Consider the following 4838-nt stretch of genomic DNA (forward strand, 5'->3'; position numbering starts at 1 on the left):
GCAGGAAAATTCCACACCGAATATTAATATTCTGTCTTGGCCCATGTTTACTTTTATCTACCGCAAAACAAAATGTTCGGATTTGTCAGGGGTATTCTGATTTAAAAAAAGAAGAACATTTGACGAATATTTTAAGTCTCAAACGTTTGGAAAATAATGCAACAACAATTCATAGACTACAAAAAAGCCTATGATTCAGTACCACATTCATGGTTAATTAAAATTCTTAAAATTTATAAAATTAATATTAAATTAAATCACCTTCTTTATATGGATGACATAAAACTTAACAATAACTGAAAATCAATCAATATGTCGTGGTCATTACGAAAATTTAGAATATATAACTAAAGAAGGAGAAATCATTAAAAATTTAAATAAAGGAGAATTTTATAAATATTTAGGTATTAATCAATCAAATCAAATTAAATCTATTCTTTTGGTGTTATAAAATGGTCCAAAACTAATTTAAAGAATATAAATATTCAAACTAGAGTTCTCTTTACAAAATTTTGTAAACATCACCCCAAATCTGCTGTTGAAAGATTTAATTTACCACGCGAAAATGGTGGTAGGGGTTTTTCAAATCTAGAAATTCTACAACACAATCAAATTGCTTCACTAAAAAATTATTTTCTCAATAGAGCTCGTGATATGACACTATAGCAAATATAAAACAAAAGTCTTTACATGGGAGATATTTTAAAGAGCTGAGGGTTTTATATTTGCAATACAAGATCTTGCACCGTTTTGGCTCACAGCGAATATAAAAAACGTCATGATATATTCGCAAAAATTATACACATGAATTTAGCAGTTAAATTCAATTTATTAAAGGATACACAACCACATTACATTTATAAACCAGAAAGTTGTTTAGAAAATGACAATTACAAATTATATTTTGATCGCACAGTTTTAACTGACATTCACATTCAGCATAACAGACCAGACATTATTATTTTAAATAAACAACAAAAGCAAGCATATCTTTTAGATATAGCTGTTCCAAATTCACACAATATAACACAGACATATAATACAAAAATTAATAAATATATTATTATAATTTCAGCAACAGGAATAGTACCGCAATCTCTTTTTAAAAATTTAAAAATTTTGGACTTAGAGAACACATAAAACACAAAAAAGTCAAAATGTGGAGGCGAGACGCCGGTAATTATGTTGATAAGCACTGCACTACTGCCGCCGGGTGGAGGTGGGATACGAAAAGAAGATGCTCTCACTGCTCTCACTCACAATAAGTTCGGAAAAACCGAATTTTATTATCGTATTTAATTGACGTCACAGTTACTTTGGCGAAACAGGAGCTCGCTTTTCGAAGGCATGATGAAAAAGACAGACGAATCAATTTGATATATAAAACCTAACAGGAACGGCTGGTCCATGAGGTCATTTGGGTAATGACCCCCTAAAAAATAAAGGTTTTACCCAACACCAGCCGCGACTGCAATGTACACAAGACTATGACTGCTACATATTATGTTATTTCAACCAAATCAGAAGTACAATAATTTTGAAAAGTAAGTGCAATGTATACTTCTAAATCTATCTAAATTTATTAATATGTAATTTTTTTCAAAACTATCGATCTTTCTTTGAAACATTTTCAATTCACAATTCACTGTTGGAAGCGCTGTACTTTTTAGTATAAATACGTATACGAAAAATTAAAATAATAGTTGAATTAACACATCGTTAAATGTTACGAGGAACATAGTTTTTTGGATTACACAGCAAAATCTTGGAATTTCAGTCCGATATTACTCCATTGAGTCTTTGGACTCACAAATAAATACCTCGAAAAGCCGACAAACATCTGTCTAGAACTTTTCTAGTAACCAGAGGGTATCGTAAACGACCCGTGTTTAGACCTCTTTCGTGAAAGTGACCGACCGCCGGCGCCGCTCGATTTCGTCATAAATCTCAGCCGTACCCCCCACGATAATTGACAAGTCTGTCATACAGCCCTACCATTTAAAACCTTTATTCTCTTCGTTTTAAAAATAGTTTCGCATGGTTTTTCTCTCTTCTCGTTTTACAATGGTCCAGTGACTAATAAATGAGTGTTGTGTTATGAGTTTGTTCGAGCTCAAAAAAACGTGGTTCGAAATTGTTTAACGTTTAACGAATGGTAAGTTATTCTAGTTTTTATGTTGGTCTTAACGTGTTAGGGGCCAAGAATACAACATTGTCTGTCCATTATAACATAGAACTGATATGTTGAATTCAGATCTCTAATTATTTAAAAACCAAAAAAATAAAGCAGCAGTCAAAGTGGCATGTACGCGTAACCTAATATATATTTTTTTTACATTAAAAGATCGCCGTCTTCCTCGTCGCACTTACGACATTTGCATATGTTATCTTTGTTAAACTCACGGAAGGAATATAATGAACCGGTCACCCGTCCAAGTGCTGACCGCTGCCCGCGTGGCTTACCTTCGGTGATCGAACGACAACCTTTACCGTTTGACGAGTTTTTATTCTGCAATTGTTTACAATTAATCGACAAAAAAAATTGTTTTCTTAATTATCTAGTACTTAAAGCTATGAATCTACATTATACGGGTCTGTGCATGTTTCCGAATACCTGCACGAAAAACAAATCGGTTCGGTGGTTGCTATGGATTTCAAAAAAAAACAAAAAGTGTTGGGGGGCAACGGCACGCGGTGTTCCCAAGCGGTCACCCATCCAAGTACTGACCGCGCCCGACGTTGCTTAACTTCGGTGATCGGACGAGAACCGGTGCTTTTCAACGTGGTATGGCCGTTGCCGTGGTGTTTAGGTGTGATCGTTGGTGTAAAATATATTGCTTTTAACATTCCGATGCACGAATATGAACATCAAAACGCGATGCGTTTCGTTTCCGTATGCACTTACCCTCTGACGACCGACGTCGGACCGAACTAACGGGAAATCCCACAACAACCACCACGTCACGCTCTAACGACAAGAGAGACTACTAGACGGACTGGCGATCTCCCGCGTCGCACATTTTTCGACCGCCGGCGGCGGTGGAAAATCCAGAATTTCACCCCACCTACCGCGCTGCTTGCTCCGACGACGACGAGATTCCCACATTTGGATCGACCGAAATATGTAAGTAATATCAGGAAGTTCCGATTTTCGAGAGGAGACCTGTGTTTCTATTTACCTATCTATAATAATTATCGTTATAATCATCATATCATTATTATTATTATTAACATTATTATTTATTACCATTATTATTATTATTATTATTATTTATCGTCCCTCGGATTCGGCGATCTTCGAAAATCCAAGTTGGACCGTTAGACATTCGAACGCGGTGTGCGTGGCTGACGAGTTGTTATTTTTGGCGTTTTTTCTTCGATCTTCACCCCGACTTCGGACGACGCAGGTCGGACACGAAATTACGAAGAGAGAAAGACGGAAGAAAGGAAGAAAACCTGAAGATCCGTCGAAGAAAATATCGGAAAACTCGTAGGTGCGGCATCGGTCGGACGATGAAGACCGTCTCCTTTCGGATGATCCTCTCGACGGACTTTCGGCCGTCCCGAAGGGTCCGGACGGCAACGGGACCCGTCGTCGACTCGTCCCGTTTCAACTTCCGCCGAAAACGATCGACCTGAACGTCGGAGAGGCGGTTCGCGGCATCCTGTTGTCGGAATTGCCTCGGTTCGAACACCAGGTCCTTTCTGTGCTTCGACCGTTTCGGAAGCGTTTGGCGACGCGAAGATGTCGTAAAATCGAGAAGGTGGCGCGGTATTCCGGGAAGAGATGGACCAATATTTCGGCGAACGAAATATGGATTCCCGGAATCGACGCGTCTACCCCGCACCGCCGACGTAAACCGTCGGTCCCGAATCGAAACCGTGACGACCCGGATTTAGGGCTGGTGGTTGGAGGGGCGTGTACCTGATTCGAAACCCACCGACGTTCCGAGACGAACTTCGCTATCTCCAGGGAAACTTCGGAAACCGAGTTCGGCCAGCTTGATCACACGGTGGCGATGGTGATCGAGGAAAGAGGACGATGCCATCACGCGGGCAACGATTCCGAGGCCTGCAATTTCTTCGACGGCGGACGCGGTGCGCGTTCAGTCTTCCGTCCGCAGTGGCGACTATTTTATAAAGACTTAGAAAATTTTTTTGTTCAATTCTCGTTCACGAGGTGCTCGAAGTGTACGTGTGTGAGCAAGTGTTTTTTCAATAATTATTATTAACTTTTAACGTTTTAACGTGAAAGATGGCCGACGTCGAAAATCAAACAGCATCATCGGTCACCACCGGTTCCGCTGCCACCCCTCAATCCCACGCGAAGAAAGAGAAAAAAGCGAAAAATCCCAGGGCGAAACCGTCCCATCCTCCGACATCCGAGATGGTAAACAACGCCATCAAGGGACTCAAGGAACGCGGAGGATCGTCTCTTCAGGCCATCAAGAAGTTCGTCGCCGCAAATTACAAAGTCGACGCCGAAAAGGTCGCCCCTTTCATCAAGAAATATCTGAAAGGCGCCGTGGCGTCGGGATCTCTGGTTCAGACGAAAGGTAAGGGCGCGTCGGGTTCGTTCAAGCTCGCCTCGTCCACCTCCGGTGGTGCCAAAGTCGCCTCCGCCTCCGACAAGAGGAAACCCGCTTCGTCCGCCGCATCCAAGACGAAAAAATCATCCGCCAAACGTACCGCCGTCGCGACGACTTCCGACAAGGCTTCCTCGAAGACAGCCAAAAAACAAGCCTCCCCCAAAGCGAAGAAGACTGCTGCCGAAAAGAAGAGCGCCGTCGCTGCCTCCGCCGCCGCAGCGAAAGCCAAGAAATCGGCCGCCTCCTCGG

At 41.3% G+C, this 4838-nt stretch overlaps 1 non-coding gene across 1 annotated transcript; it reads right to left on the bottom strand.

The window, feature by feature from the left end:
• Positions 1 to 2679: 2679 nt before the first annotated feature.
• Positions 2680 to 2799, bottom strand: LOC138140737 (5S ribosomal RNA). Its single transcript, XR_011162732.1, has one exon. It is a non-coding gene; the product is annotated as a 5S ribosomal RNA (ribosomal RNA).
• Positions 2800 to 4838: the final 2039 nt, after the last annotated feature.

This window comes from Tenebrio molitor, unplaced genomic scaffold, assembly GCF_963966145.1.
Source record: "Tenebrio molitor unplaced genomic scaffold, icTenMoli1.1 SCAFFOLD_190, whole genome shotgun sequence".
NCBI lineage: Eukaryota > Metazoa > Arthropoda > Insecta > Coleoptera > Tenebrionidae > Tenebrio > Tenebrio molitor.